Here is a 16,955-nt window from a genome sequence, read left to right on the forward strand (position 1 = left end):
CAGGGGTGGGGCGCGGAGGGTGAACGGCCATACCAACCCAGCCTTCACCACTGCTGCTGCTGCTGCTGCTGGGGTGGCCTCCAACCAGTGCCACACTGGGGCCACACTGCACCACCTGCCTACCTGCGCAGGGGGGAAGCCTTGGCCCGCAAATCCCCCCTGATGCCCATGAAGAGGAGCACTGGGCAAGGCCACCCTGAGGTCAGCCTTTGCCTGCCTCCCTCCATGCATGCCCACTCACCATCTGAGGGGCGCACCAAGCAAGGAGTGAGCAAGTGCTGGCTGGATAGACATTCAGTGAGGGGGCCGGGGATGCAGCGATGAGACCAGGCTGGCCTCCAGAGCCCAGAGCCCCCCAGCGGCAGGCAGGGAAGGAAGGGGAGCCAGGAATGAGGCCTGCTAGGATACATCTGGGTGGGACAGGGATCCCCTTGGAAGCCTGTGCCTGCATGGGGGCACCTGGTTTGTAACCTGTCAATATTGTGTGTCTGTGGCCGTGGTCCCCCTGACCTCCCAAACCACACCCCAGCATCTCCAGATGGGGCTGGGAGAGAGAGCAGTCTGAAGCCCTGCAGAGCCACTGCCAGTCAGGGTAGACAATACAAAACTGGATCAATCAACAGGTTCTGACTCAGTACAATACAATGCTTTATGTTCCTATTTAAATCATCGCTTTATCCATATCCATGAGGACTAGAGCCTTACGTTAATACAGCATTCAGAATGCCCCAGGTTCAACCTCAAGCACCTTCAGGTATGACTAGGAAAGACCCTATCCTAAAATCTCCCTAGGGAGCTGCTGCCAGTCAGTGTAGGCCATATTGAGTGATAATGGGTTAAGGGAGTCTGTCTCAGTCCATCTTGTTCCCATTCAGAAAGCACAGACACAGGTTCTTGTCCCTTTCCACGTAAAACCACCAAAGCCATGAAACTAATTTACTTCTCTGGATATATATTTTTTAAAAAGAATAAAGAGTATATTATTAATCCTGAATTACTGGGCTTCCTAATCCTTGGCAAGGTTGGAGGTGCAGACCTCAAAGGGGAGTGTTAGGGCAGTTAGGTTGCATTCAACTTCCAGGGTTGCCTAGTCTGACTTCCTGGGAATGGTGAATGGCCAGAGGGAGGGAACATTAGACATCAAAGCACGTGGGGGGAAATAATAATGGTGTTGCTCTATCCAGTAATTTTGCCTTGGCCACCTGCAGCTTAGATGTTATGCTATTAGAACCTTTTGACATTTCTATGCTCCAGCACAGAATGTACACAGAAGAAAAGCAACATGCATTGATCTGCTGAACAGTTTTCCATAATACGTGTGATTTGTAAACATTTGTTGGCTGAAGTAAAATAATGTCGAAGGTGAAGTAGTGTTCTTTTTATAAAAAATCAAAGCTTATTCATTCGTTTGTTGGGTTGTTTGTTTCATTCTGGCCCACCCATTTTATTTGCCGTCTTATATAGACAGTGGACGCAGGTGGCGCTGTGGGTTAAACCACAGAGCCTAGGACTTGCCAATCAGAAGGGCGGTTCGAATCCCCACCACGGGGTGAGCTCCCGTTGCTCAATCCCTGCTCCGCCCCCCAGCAGTTTGAAAGCACATCAAAGTGCAAGTAGATAAATAGGTACCGCTCCGGTGGGAAGGTAAACGGCATTTCTGTGTGCTGCTCTGGTTTGCCAGAAGCGACTTAGTCATGCTGGCCACACGCCAGCTCCCTCAGCCAATAAAGCAAGATGAACGCCGCAACCCCAGAGTCGGCCACGACTGGACCTAATGGTCAGGGTTCCCTTTACCTTTATAGACAGTGGAGGGGGAGAACAAATCAACTGATCAATTCATAGAGACAGTCCTTTTCTGGGTGAATGTTAAAGTCCACCCTCGGTCATAGGTGGACCATGGGTGGATATAAGATCAGCCAAGAATCTAGAGGGACCACATCTGATCTAGAAGCATAATTGTGTGGCACAGATATATTTCATTCATCCTCACTAAATGAAGGTGGAGACAAAAGCTCTTTTCGTTATAATACCAGTGAAGTCAGCAGAATAACAACAGGAGCTGACTTGAGGCAATCTGGAGCTGGCTACTAATCACTTAGAGGAGCTGTCATTCCAAATTATATGGTAGAGGATGACAGAGAAGTGTAATGAGCCACAAATGAGCTGTGGGCCATCTCTTAGATCAAGACATCTGACGTGTTGTCCTCCAGATATTTTTTGGGCTGCAACTCCCACCAGGGTAGCCAATGGTAAGGGATGGGTGGGGAGATGTAGTTTAACAATATCTAGAGGGCATCAGATTGGGTATCCCTGTCCTAGATTATACATTAGGCAGCTGAAGGAGCAATATAAACGGACATGCCATTGAATGCTCCTGTAAGAACATCACTGCATTCCAGGAGAGAATGGTCTGCACAAGGTAAGAGCCCACTGAACCAGCGGTCTGGACAAGATAAGAATGGACCAGTGGTCCACCTAGTGCAGTATCTCACAGTGGCCAACCAGATGACTCTTGGGGAGCCCTCAAGCAGGGCCTGTGCAGGAACAGTGTTCCCTGCCCTTGTGTTTACCAGTAAATGGTATAGTGAAGGTAGGACATAGCCTCCATTGCTGGTAGTCATCGATAGCCTTTGTCCCCTTGCATTGGTCTAATCTTCTGTTAAAGCCATCCAAGTCAGTGGACCATCACAGATAAACTTCCGGATGCATGACGAAGTACTTGGTTTTGCCTGTCCTGAAGCCTCTGGCCTTCAGCTTCATTGGAGAGAGGAGGAAAACTTTTTGCTATCCCCTTTCTCCACACCAAAGGTGCGGATTGGGTGAGCTGTCAGGCCGATAGGTGTGTGAGTGGATTAGTTGTCAAGGGAAGGGGTTTGCACAGGTGGGGGGAGGGAAGGGCCATTAGCAAAAAGGTTGGTGGGTAGCTGGAGAACTCAAGCAACCAAGGTTGACAGCGCCTAGCAATATCTATCTATCTATATCTATCTATATCTATCTATCTATCTATCTATCTATCTATCTATCTATCTATCTATCATCTATCTATCTATCTATATCTATCTATCATCTATCTATCATCTATCTATCTAATCTATCTATATCTATCATCTATCTATCATCTATCTATCATCTATCTATCTATCATCTATCATCTATCATCTATCATCTATCATCTATCATCTATCATCTATCATCTATCTCTATCTCTATCTCTATCTCTATCTCTATCTATCTATCATCTATCTATCTATCTATCATCTATCTATCTCTATCATCTATCTATCTATCATCTAACTGTCATCTATCATCTATCTATCATTTATCTACCCATCCTCTGGACCTGTCATTCCCTGATTAGCCGCTCCATGCCCCTGCTTCCTTTAGGGAATACCTTTCATTGGCAATATAAATGCTTTTGGTGTGTATACCCCACACACATACCCTCAGATGTTCTCCACATGTTCTCTCTACTAGTCAAATCTCCCAGCAAGTTCCTAGGTGTCTCCTTCCCATTTATTTCTCTTTCTCGCTCTGTCTCTGTGTTGGATAGAAGGTTGCATCCAGGGCTATTTGTAACAGGAGTCAGTGACCTACCACTGGTGCCAACAGAATTGTGGTGTGGTGCACACAGGCCCAGGGTATTAACCATACACTGTTATTTTATTTACAGCCCGGCCTCCAGAATTTTCCCTCCTCCTCTTTCACTGGACTAGGAGAAATCCTGCCACAGGCTTTGGTTTAGAGTCCTGCCAGTGATCTGTCTGTAACCCTGCATATACAGATTCCTGCATTGGACTACATGACCCTCGGGGTCCCTTCCCACTCTGCAATTCCACGATTCTAACATTCCTTGTTACCATTGCCTATAAAGAGCCTGAATCCAGCTGTGGCTGTTCAACAGAAGGGGAAAAAAAACAACAACCATGAAATGCACACCTCTCTATGCATAGCAGGTTGTTGCATGCAACCACACAGACACGCTTCTTCTGTGATATATTTTTCCTGTCTTTCAGCAATGAATGTGCTGTCCACCTCGGGTGGAACCGTTTCACCAGGACTGGCCCACGCATGAGGCAAGGTGAAGCAATGACCTCAGGTGGCAGGATCCACAGGGGCAGCAGATGCTGATGTAGATCTTTATTCCCCCTTGTTCCAGATTTAGATCTTCACTCATCCCTTCTTCCATGGTGGGGTTGTTATTTTGTGATTCACCATCTAGTCCAGATAAAGATTTATTTATTGTTTCATTTATTTATTATCTTTCTATAACACTTTTATCTTCCAAATATCCCAAAGTGGTGTCCATGGTCCTCCTCCTCCCCATCTCATCCTCACAACAACCCTATGAGGTAGGTTAGGCTAAGAGATGGTGACTGCCCCACGGTCATCCAGTAAGCTTCCTGGCTGAGTGGGAATTCGAACCATGGTCTCCCGGGTCATAGTCCAACACTCTATTACATATACAGATAGGTAGCCGTGTTGGTCTGCCATAGTCAAAACAAAAAAAATTCCTTCCAGTAGCACCTTAAAGACCAACTAAGTTAGTTCTAGGTATGAGCTTTCGTGTGCATGCACACTTCTTCAGATACACTGAAACAGAAGTCACCAGACCCTTCTATATAGTGAGAAGGTGGGGAGGGGTATTACTCGGAAGGGTGGTGGGATTGGGTGATTGGCAGATAGCTGTGATGAGCCTGTTGACGACTCTTAACGACTGCAATAGTCTTACAGGAAAAAGCAAGGGGTGAGAAGGTGAAAAATGGCTTTGTCATGTATAATGAGATAAGAATCCAATGTCTTTGTTCAGACCAGGTCTCTCCATGGTTTTCAATAAAACTTCTCACCAACTTCTGCTGTCTCTCCATCTCTACTCCCTGCATCATTGGCCTTTGTGCCCCAAAGAACTAACTTAGTTGGTCTTTAAGGTGCTACTGGAAGGAATTTTTTTACTCTATTACATAAGCTTTCATTTTATTTTATTTTATTTTATTTTATTTTATTTTATTTTATTTTATTTTATTTTATTTTATTTTATTTTATTTTATTTTTTGAATTTATATAGTGTTCTATATCTGGAGGTCTCAGGGCAGTTCACAGAAAAGATCACAATATATAATTTCAAAATAAAAACAATAACCCAATATCACCCCCCCCCCCAAAAAAAAGGAGCCATGTTTTAAAAGGGTATAGAATGTCAACCAAGTCAACCAAAAGCCTGGTTAAAAAAGAATGTTTTTGCCTGGTGCCTGAAGGTGTATAATGAGGGCGCCAGGCAAACTTCCCTGGGGAGAGCAATCCACAGATGGGGAGCCACTGCAGAGAAGGCCCCGTTCTCGAGTTGCCACCCTCCAGACTTCTCGAGATGGAGGCACACGAAGAAGGGCCTCAGAGGATGATCTCAGGGTCCGGGTAGGTTCATATGGAAAGAGGCGGTGCTTGAGGTATTGTGGTCCTGAGCTGTTTAAGGCTTTATAGGTCAAAAACCAGCACTTCGAATTAGGGCCAGAAACTAATTGGTAGCCAGTGCAGTTGGACCAGGACCGGTGCAATATGCTCAAACCATCTTGCTCCGGTAAGCAACCCAGCCACTGAATTCTGCACTAGCTGAAGTTTCTGAACTGTCTTCAGAGGCAGCCTTACGTAAAACACATTGCAGTAATCTAACCTTGAGGTTACCAGAGCATAGACAACAGTAGTTAGCCAATTGGCCAATTGGTACCAAAGAAGGACAGAACTTTCTTTATGTACGCAACGACTGCAGCAAGAATTCTTATCGCCAAATATTGAAAGACACAAGATTTACCCACTCTGGAGGAATGGCAGATGAAGATGATCGATTACATGGGATTGGCAGAAATGACCGGCAGAATCCGAGACCAGGGGAAAGAGTCGGCGGAAGAGGATTGGAGGAAATTTTAAGACTATTTACAGAAATACTGCAAAATTAATGAATGTTAGAATGATGTTGGACAGAAATTAAATGGTTACCAGCTGTAATGTAAAGGTTGAACAACAAGCTAAAATGAGTTATATTAAGTTATAATAAGGATTTGCTGAATTAAGAATTTGAATTGGAATACAAAAGGGGGAGGTGAGAGGAGGTCCGGGACATAAGGTAATGGAAATAAGAAATGGGAACTATACTTGTTTTGTTTTGTTTGTTTTAATTGTGTATTTTTGCTTTTTTGTCTGTTGTTTTTCTTTTTGTATTAAATTGGAAAATTTTAATAAATATCTTAAAAAATAAAAAATAAACAACAGTAGTTAGGCTATCCCTGTGCAGATAGGGGCATAGCTGGACCACCAACCAAAGCTGATGGAAGGCACTCTGGGCCACTGAGGCCACCTGAGCCTCGAGCGACAGCAAAGGATACAGGAGGACCCCCAAGTTGGTCCGCTGGACCAAAATGTTCCCTACCCTGATATGAAAGAGGCCTTATCATTTCCACGGCCCCGTTTTTCATTTTTTCACATCACCCCAACTGCTAGTCTCACCGTCATCTGTATTGACACCACCATACACTTATTCTTCTCCCTCCTATCTTCACCCTGTGCAAACCACAGTCTCATGCTATTGAAATAAGATAACTGGTCTAAAGTTCTTCTATATAGAGCAAAGCTTACTTGGTATAGGGAGTCGTCCTGTACTCCTTCCTGCCTTGGATCATTCAACTGGTGGAGCCAGTCCAAGCCCTGGTGTTACTTCAATGAGAAACAGGCACCTGCAGTTCAGAGGTGAGCCACACGAGGGAGCAACGTACAGATAGAGAAGAAGAAGAAGAAGAAGAAGAAGAGGAGGAGGAGGAGGAGGAGGAGGAGGAGGGGGGGGGGGGAGGGGGAGGAGGAAGTGTTTGGATTTGATATCCCGCTTTACGAGTCTCAGCGCCTAGGGCTTGCCGATCGAAAGGTCGGCGGTTCGAATCCCTGCGGCGGGGTGCGCTCCCGCTGCTCGGTCCCAGCGCCTGCCAACCTAGCAGTTCGAAAGCACCTCCGGGTGCAAGTAGATAAATAGGGACCGCTTACCAGCGGGAAGGTAAACGGCGTTTCCGTGTGCGGCTCTGGCTCGCCAGAGCAGCGATGTCACGCTGGCCACGTGACCCGGAAGTGTCTCCGGACAGCGCTGGCCCCTGGCCTCTTAAGTGAGATGGGCGCACAACCCCAGAGTCTGTCAAGACTGGCCCGTACGGGCAGGGGTACCTTTACCTTTACCTTTACCTTTACGAGTCTACCGCTCTTAACCACTACACCACACTGGCTCTATATAGCAGCTCTATCATAACGAAATGTGTAGAAGCAAAACAATGAAAACTAAATAGGGCAGGATCTGATGATTTGCTCAAGGACCTTGGGCATGCCCAGTGGAAACCAAGAGGCAATTCAAAAGTAAACTCTCCCACACTTGATTCATAGTTTTGCCTGCCCAGGAGGGACATGGGGACTCCACTAACCATATGCTGGAAGTTATCAATTTAAATTAAGTCCATTCATAAGCATTACCACCTACAGCCATGGAGGGAGAGCTAGTATTATAGCTAGTAGCCATTTGTTAAAACCAGGAATGGGGGGGGGGGGCAGTTAAACGACTCCACCAAAATCCCAAGTCCCCACCACAGTCTCTAACTAAGGCCAGGACAATGACCGTTGACACAGGCACTGTACATACACAACAGCAAAGAGGCTCAGAAAAGCAGTCTATAAAATTGTAGCAATAAGCAGATACTGTTGATCATACTGTTTCCTCTGGCTATCCAATATAGAATCAAAATAATTACCAAAATTCAATGTTTTGATGGATCTCCTTGGTTCAGGCAGCTAATGACTCCTCTGGAAGAGGGGAATCCAGGGCTCACCCTGCCTCCATAATCCCTTAAGCCAGCCTTTCTCAACCTGTGGGTCCCCAGATGTTGTTAAACTACAACTCCCATCACCCCTAGCTAGCAAGGCCAGAGCTCAGGGATGATGGGAGTTGTAGTCCAACAACATCTGGGGAGCCACAGGTTGAGAACCCCCGCGCTTAAGCATAAGGTCACATAATACTTGCTCCTCCACAAGGTGTGAACTTAGCCACACAATAGGAGGCAGGAGGCAATCAAGGGCAGCACATGCACCAGACAGAAATCCATTGGGATGGTGGTTGAATCCTGATACAGTGGTACCTCGGGTTACAAACACTTCAGGTTACAGACTCCGCTAACCCGGAAGTAGTACCTCGGGTCAAGAACTTTGCCCCAGGATGAGAAGAGAAATCATATGACGGCGGTGGGACGCCCCATTAGCTAAAGTGGAACCTCAGGTTAAGAACGGTTTCAGGTTAAGAACAGATCTCCAGAATGAATTAAGTTCTTAACCAGAGGTACTACTGTACTTTCAAAGGAGAAAGCCTTGTAGCTAGGGGGATTTGTAAATATTCTTATTGTTCTTTGGGGAAGAGGGTAGTTAAAAGGTTTCAGGAACTGGGGTTATTGACAGGGGTGGGTGATGGGCTCACGTTTCTGCATGCCAAACACACCTACTTCGGGACATATTTGTGATGTATTGATGATGCTGTTGAAAAATGTATTGTGGGAAATGGGGAGAGGTCTTAAAAGTCCACGCAACCCCATGCTTGGGGTTCCTACTCTTTGTGTGTTTGAACTGACCGCTGTTTGCTTCTTTCAATTGGCTGGAAATTCCTTCTTTTGCTAACCGGAGAGACCTACGGGGAGAAGCACCCCAACGAGCTGGGCAGTGGAGTAAATCCCCCGGATTGTCCTTTATCACATTGATAGTCCTTTCCTCCATGAATTTGTCTACTCCTCTTTCAAAGACATCCAAGTTGGTGGCCATCCCTGCCTCCTGTGGGAGTGAGCTTCGTAGTTCGACATCGTGCTGTGTGTAAATGACCCTGAGCTAGCTGGACCAACGATATGGCTCAGCGGAAGGCAGATAACTATGTTCTGGAGCTCAGGGAGGCCTTGCTGCTCAAGGAAAGGACCCAAGAAATGCTCTTGTAAACCCTTCCTGCCCAGCAGAAGCCCAAGGCCAGACTAGACTCAGTTGGTCCAGGAGATCCTTCGCTGAGAAGCTGCAATGATACTGCTTTTCCACACAAAGCAGTATTTAGCCATTCTGGATGCCATACTTAGAAGTTACAGTGATGCTTCTCACCACATGGGACTGTTAGAATTCCTACTCCGTGCTTGCAGTCATGGGGTTTTTGTCTATCACATGACGGTATGTGTTTTGACTCCACAGAGTGGGAAGTGACAAGAGACAGGATGTTTGTGTTATTGTGTTCTGTGAAGTGAGACTATTGTCCTTTGTTCTTTTTCTCTTTGCTGTCGAATGCTAGAGAGGGAGCCATGTTGCAATGCTCCGTGTGTGTTTATATGTAAATAATGTAGATTAGCCAAAATGCTGAGTCACTGAGGTCTGTCACGCTCATGATGCGCAAACTCTGTGGATCCCTAAGTGTGCCGGTGTGTGTTGGCATTGGTCGCTGAGATGTTTGGGCTGAAGAAAGGTTCTGAAGCTCCCGAACAATCAATTAGGAGGGAGGAAACATGCCAGTCAGGCATGTCTCTCTGCCAGGGTCCTACTTGAGTGTAGGCTGAACTCCTGACAGGGACAACAATCACCCCTTCCTGCCACATGCAAATATGCAACCAGTTTTATCTCCTTGCATTTAGATGTTCTGTACATGAAATAACCTTCCAATTGACTTCCAGGTTTGCCTTAGGTGCAATTGGGTCACAACTGAAGGAAGTATGGAACCGCAGAGGGCTTCTTTTGGTGTTGGATTTTCTCAAAATGTATGCTGTTTTGCTAGAGCCCCACCCCCAACACCAGTCACTTTGCAGGGACCACCAACTATTTTATGCTGATGGGCACATTTTGATTTTTGTATAAGTGCTGTGGGTGCCACTAAATCTGGTTACTTTTCCCCACTCTCCATGAAATCATTCCCTCCCAAAGAAGAGGGGGCCGGGGAGGGAGTCCACACTTCATTCTTCTATGAGATCTGGATAAATTCAGACCCAAATGCATTAATCTCAGTCTTGTGAAGCCAATGGAGCTGGAAAGGATGAGTGGGGAAAGCTCACTCTTCCAACTTCCAACTTCCTCCTTCAGCTATATGTACAGTGCCTCCTCTGGTCACAGACGCTTCAGGTTACAGACTCCACTAACCCAGAAATAGTACCTCGGGTTAAGAACTTTGCTTCAGGATGAGAACAGAAATGGCAGCAGAACAGTGGCAGCGGGAGGCCCTATTAGCTAAAGTGGTACCTAAGGTTAAGAACAGTTTCAGGTTAAGAACGGACCACCAGAACGAATTAAGTTCTTAACCCAAGGTACTATTGTACTTTTCCAGGGGGGAAAGGGTAACAACACAGACCACTACAAGGGGGGTAGTGAAGAGAATTATATAAACTTTATGGGTGCCAGGAAAGTTCTCAAGGGTGCATTGTTCCCAACGATTTAGGTCGCTACCAATATAGGTCAACATTCATCAAAGGGTACCCTCCACAGTAAATCATGTTTAAGGGAAGTAAAGTGTCTAAATGCCAAAGAAGAACAGGAGACCAGAGTTATGATGCAGAGTAAGTTGTATTAAAGGTAAAGGTAAAGGTACCCCTGCCCGTACGGGCCAGTCTTGACAGACTCTGGGGTTGTGCGCCCATCTCACTTAAGAGGCCAAGGGCCAGCGCTGTCCGGAGACACTTCCGGGTCACGTGGCCAGCGTGACATCGCTGCTCTGGCGAGCCAGAGCCGCACACGGAAACGCCGTTTACCTTCTCGCTGGTAAGCGGTCCCTATTTATCTACTTGCACCCGGAGGTGCTTTCGAACTGCTAGGTTGGCAGGCGCTGGGACCGAGCAGCGGGAGCGCACCCCGCCGCAGGGATTCGAAGTTGTATTAGGAACAGGGAAAAGATATTTGAGTGAACAAATACAAACGCTCAAGAAGTTGGATATTTTTGAAAAGGACAAATCTGAAGAAATATACATGAATCGTTTCTGGATTACAAATCCCTTCCCAGAAAGAGATCAGTTATATTGTTGGCAGTTATAAAAACTCTCCCCGCCATTTTCACAGATGTACCAAACTGACTGGGAATAAATTCCAGGGGCCAAGTTCCTTGTCCATAGTTTTCCTGTTCTTTGCTATGCTAGAGGGGCGCAAAAGAGCTGTACAGATAATAAATAAAAGCCAGGGGAGGGGAAAGCACATAAACAGTGGGATAGAGGGGGATTATGTTAAGATGAGAAATGGATGCATGAAAGAGAGCCATGGGTCTGATTGTCAGGCTTGCTTGGTGCCCCCATTGCCCGATGGCTTCATCAGGAATTGAGAATCCTCAGAATATCTTAAACCCAGGATTGAACGTTTTGCAGTGGATATTCTTTTCCCTAATAAACCTTCCATATTTACTTAGCAGGGGTTGTTACAGATGCTTCCTCTGTCTCCAACGAATCCATAGCGACTCCCAAGTCCAAAACGAGATCCTCTAAGACCACCAGCTCCAAGAGCACCGGCTCCAGGAGAACCAGCTCCGAGGAACCCACTGCCCAAACCACCAGGGGAGCATGGAGCATTTCCTCCTACGGCCACTGGCTCACAGCTAGCAGAGAGGATGGGTCCTGGGATGATCACGACGACGGGAGGTGGCTGGATCACGATCTCTGATGGTGGGATCTGGTTGATGCATGAAGGCTGGACTCCAGAAAGAATACCAAGACTAGCAGAAGGGATGCCGGATCCAACCAGGGCACCGGAGCCATAGCCGTAGGTGTCGCCAAGGCCAAGGCCACCAAGGCCTCCAAGGCCTCCAAGACCTGCTGATCCAAAACCGACGACTGGGGTGGAGGCACAAGATGGGACAGCACAGGATGGTCCACAGTTTGCCATGGCTGAGTGTTGGAGGTGAGTCTGAAAGGACACAGGAGGGAGAAGAAAGATTATTATAGGTAAGGAGTGCTACAATGCATTAAAGCCTAAGTTAGGTTACCCAATGGCCCATCTAATCCAGCATTATCTTCTCACTGTGGTCTTCCTGATGTGGCAATGGGAGCCTTGTAAGTAGAACACAAGCACAAGAGCACCCACCTCCCTCTGTTATTCTGAAGCATTACTGCTTTTGTTTTTTGTTTTTTTTATAAAAAATTTTATTGATTTCCAGTTTTTTAACATAAACAAAAAACAACATAAAAACAAACACAAAAACTCATATTTTCTTAACCTTATTTTCATAACCCTCTTTTCCCGGACTTCCCCATACCTTTCCCTTTTTGCATCCTTAATTTAGTACCATTATTCAGCAACCCTTCTTAACCAATTAAATATAAATTCATTCTCTTTTTCTATTCCACCCTAAAATTAAACACAATTTTCCGCTGCAATTCTACGTCTTCTTTTCCCTCAGCATTTTAACACTCCTCAATTTTATAATAATTCTTAAGATACATCTTGAATTTCTTCCAATCTTCTTCCACAGTCTCTTTCTCTTGGTCGCGGATTCTGCCGGTCATTTCTGCCAGTCCCATAAAGTCAATCACTTTCGCCTGCCATTCCTCCAGCGTGGGTAGCTCTTGTGTCTTCCAATACTTTGTGATTCCACACTCTCCACCAACCTCCACATGGTGTTATGGGGGTTCTCCTGACCCTCCAGAGAAGATATGCAGTTATGAGTGGGCACAGGAGAGGGAGAAAGGCCTGTAGCACTACTGTGAGACCCAGTGCTGATTTCTGCTGGAATGCTGGGTTGTTAGAATCCAGTCCTATGATCTTAGAAGAAAACCCCAAAACCAGTGCTATGATGCAGTGTAAATTTTATTAGGAATGTAGAAGACAGCATTTCAGTGAACAACAAACAGATTTGAACAGGGCAAAATGCAAAAAGCTCATGCGATTGAACAGCTTATTTGTTTCTGAGAGAGGTGATGTATTTAAATAATATTATTGCTCCGCTCCTTTACAGAAGGTCCCCAGTTACCCAGAAGATCCGGTGCAACTGAGGTGCTAATTTCCTTGACAGAGAGAATAATTCCTGTGCTCTTTACTCTGCCATAGGAACATATGCCTTGAAGACCTCTAGGCAAATAAATAAACATCAGAGAGGAACATAAATAGTGGGAGCAAGTTTAGATAGCAAAGAGATGCATGAAATATCTAGCTGGGCCTGATTCCCAGGGGTGCTGAATGCCAGCTCCCATTGAGACTGACTGGGATTGGGGTGCTCATCATAGCTAAACTCAGGTGTAGCTATTCAGCTGTTTCTCTGGGTCTGTCTTCTTCTCGTTAGTTGATAGTCCATGTGAACTTAGCAGGGGTTGTAACAGATGCTTCCTCTGTCTCCAACGAATCCATAGCAACTCCCAAGTCCAAAGCGAGATCCTCTAAGACCACCAGCTCCAAGAGCACCGGCTCCAAGAGAACCAGCTCCGAGGAACCCACTGCCCAAACCACCAGGGGAGCATGGAGCATTTCCTCCTACGGCCACTGGCTCACAGCTACCAGAGAGGATGGGTCCTGGGATGGTCACGATGACGGGAGGTGGCTGGATCACGAGCTCTGATGGTGGGATCTGGTTGATGCATGAAGGGGCGACACCAGAAAGAATACCAAGACTAGCAGAAGGGATGCCGGATCCAACCAGGGCACCGGAGCCATAGCCGTAGGTTTCACCAAGGCCTCCAAGACCTGCTGATCCAAAACCGACGACTGGGGTGGAGGCACAAGATGGGACAGCACAGGATGTTCCACAGTTTGCCATGGCTGAGTGATGGAGGTGAGTCTGAAAGGACACAGGAGGGAGAAGAAAGATTATTATAGGTAAGGAGTGCTACAATGCATTAAAGCCTAAGTTAGGTTACCCAATGGCCCATCTAATCCAGCATTATCTTCTCACTGTGGTCTTCCTGATGTGGCAGTGGGAGCCTTGTAAGTAGAACACAAGCACAAGAGCACCCACCTCCCTCTGTTATTCTGAAGCATTACTGCTTTTGGCCATGGATGGCACAGCAAAGGTGTCATGCCTAGTAGCCATTGAAGGTCTCATGGAAGCAATGTCCACAGTCATGGAAACGATGTCCATGCAATCTGTGGGAACAATTTAAGATAAGCTTTGCTGGATAAACCAAATTCCCATTTGGTGCAGTTTCTTGCTTTCCTGTTGGCCAAACCAATGCCTGTCCGGACAGTGCAAGGAATGCAAGGATTGGAGGAGTGGCAGGGATGGATGTGGGGAGAGACAGCCTGACCATGAGTGTCTGCCTATTTACTGTATACCAGGGATAAGGAACTGCATCCATCTATTCTAGATGTTCCTGGAGAACAGCTCCATCATCCGTGACCATCATGCCTGGTGAGTGGGGCTGATGGGAGTTGCAGCCCAATAATATATGGAGGGCCACAGCCCTGAAAGGATGCAGGAAGGAGCATAAACAATATTGAAGGCAAGAAGAGCTGCAGTGTTCCAGGGTGACAGGAGATATTTAGCCTCACCTCCACCACCACCATTACAGTGTAAAAAATCATGTGTTTTTTAGTGCCATAAAATGGTGGTTGGCACCTTTACAGAGGTGAGAATGTCCCTAACTTGATCTGTTGCTGAACTGCTGCTCGCATTGCTCCCTTTTTGCTGGCCTTGCTGAGTGGTGCTGATGAGAGTTGGAGGCTGATAGAAAATATGAGCTTGAGAGCTGGAGGCTGATGGGTATCTGGAAGCCCACAGCTCTCCTCCTTCTACTCTAAGTATTACAATTTGGAGAGTTTCAGGTCGACCAAGGTTGTCCTAGCTAGTACAGAAATGCCCTAAATATTTTTTACATCACTGCTAGTGAAGTCATCATAATCAATTGTTTGCATTCTCCGGGCTAAAGCATAAGGCATCCCCAAATTCAGTGTTTTCCCCTCCAGAGTTTGCCGGATTCCTGCCTGCATGGCCATTGGTCAGGAATGATGCAAGCTGCAGTTCAATAGACTTTGTGAACTCCAGCTCCTATCATCCACACCCATAATGGCCAATGGCCAGGGCTGATGGAAGCTGTAGTCCACATAGTAAATGTCAGCTGAATCAGTCCTTCACCCTATTATCACAGTGTTGAACCAGATGCCTTTTGGAAACCTTCAAGTAGGGTCTAAGAGCATCCACAACACTTCCCTCTCGTTGCTTCTGGTCATTGGCATTTGGAAGTACTACTCCTCTAACAGTGGAGGTAGAACATAACCAATGAACATGGTCAACATGGCCTAGCTCATTGGTTGCATTGCTGAACTTCTTCACACTCTACCGAAATTAAGCTGCTGGAATTTAAAGTGGTTAAAGCTACCAAGATGACCTGGGCAAGCCAAGCTTACCTGTTCCTTTGAGGAATGGAAAGGCAAGAGAAGCTGATCAGTGAAGCTGTTGGAGGACTCTGGATGGATGAGGGCTTTTTATACTGTGTCAGTGGCATCCTTGACAGCCCAGTGACATCACTTTGTTCTCAAGTTCCACCCTCAAGAACTGCTGATTCCATCATGTGCAAAATTACTTTAATAATTCCAGTGATGTCAGGGCCAAGTATTATGCTCTCCTCAGCTTATTACAATGAATCACCCAGATTGCATTTTCATGTTCTCTATTTCGCTCTGTGAGAATTTTCATTACATTTGCAGAACCCCTTACTTCTGTTATCCCCCAAATGGGAAACCGGTGTGGCCCTCCAGAATGCGGCTGAACTCCAGGTCTTAGAATCATAGAATTGGAAGGGACCCTGAGGGTCATCTAGTCCAACCCCCTGAAATGCAGGATTCTCAGCTAAAGTTTCCATGACAGATGGCCATCCAACATCCACTTAAAAACCTCCAAGGAAGGAGAGCCTACAACCTCCCAAGGAAGACGGTTCCACTGTCGAACAGCTCTTGCAGTCAGAAAGTTTTTTCATATGTTTAGTCAGAATCTCCTTTCTTGTAACTTGAGGCTATTGGTTTGAGTACCACCCTCCAGAGCAGGAGAAAACAAGCTTGTTCCCTCTTCCATGTGACAGCCCTTGAGATATTTGAAGATGGCTATCATATCTCCTCTCAGTATCTTCTTTTCCAGGCTAATCATACCCAGCTCCTTCAACCATTCTTCATAAGGCTTGGTTTCCAGATCCTAGAAACCATTTCTGGAAATCATCCCTGACCACAGGCCATGTGGCATTCTATGTGGCAGTCCCAAAACCAGATGTAGCCGAAATGGTGCTCTCCCATCGTCTCTGATCATTGGCTCTGCTGCCTGTGGACTAAAGAGAGATGCAATTCAGAAGTAACAGGAAGGTTAGCAAATTTTGCACTTAAGGGCTTGCTGATTGGAAGGTTGCCGGTTTGAATCCCCACGACGGGGTGAGCTCCGGTTGCTCGGTCCCAGCTCCTGCCAACCTAACAGTTCGAAAGCACGTCAAAGTGCAAGTAGATAAATAGGTACTGCTCCGGTGGGAAGGTAAACGGCATTTCCATGCACTGCTCTGGTTTCGCCAGAAGCAGCTTAGTCATGCTGGCCACATGAACCGGAAGCTGGGTTAATAAAGCTCAGCCAATAAAGCGAGATGAGCGCCACCACCCCAGAGTTGTCTGCGACTGGACCTAATGGTCAGGGGTCCCTTTACCTTTACCTATATGACTGAACAAAAAGGACTATAAAATATAAAGTGCTCCTTGTTCTTGTCTGTGAAGTTACCGAAAGGAGGAGAGGGTTCTCCACACCTGACACCCACTCCCCAATAGCCACTACAAGTTGCTCAAATGAGGAGGCCACCAGCAGCACCAGCAGCCTTAGACAGGCAATAGGGTGCTTCCTCACAGTCACCACTGCCATTGCAATGCTCAAAACAAGCACTGATTCATTTTCCTGCCCAAGCTTGGCAGAGAAAATAAGGACATTCTGGGATCAAATCAGAAGCCGAGATGTCTTTTGCAATTCCAGGACTGTCTCTGGAAAATAGGGGCAT

The 16,955-nt window shown here is 46.4% G+C and overlaps 1 long non-coding RNA gene across 1 annotated transcript; it reads right to left on the bottom strand.

The window, feature by feature from the left end:
- Positions 1–12,792: 12,792 nt before the first annotated feature.
- Positions 12,793–15,389, bottom strand: LOC307205829. Its single transcript, XR_013834089.1, has 2 exons — positions 15,340–15,389; positions 12,793–13,774 (listed from the first exon to the last, which is right to left on the bottom strand). It is a non-coding gene; the product is annotated as an uncharacterized lncRNA (long non-coding RNA).
- Positions 15,390–16,955: the final 1,566 nt, after the last annotated feature.

The sequence above is a fragment of the Podarcis cretensis genome (genome assembly GCF_951804945.1).
Source record: "Podarcis cretensis genome assembly, chromosome: 16".
Classification (NCBI taxonomy): Eukaryota; Metazoa; Chordata; class Lepidosauria; order Squamata; family Lacertidae; genus Podarcis; species Podarcis cretensis.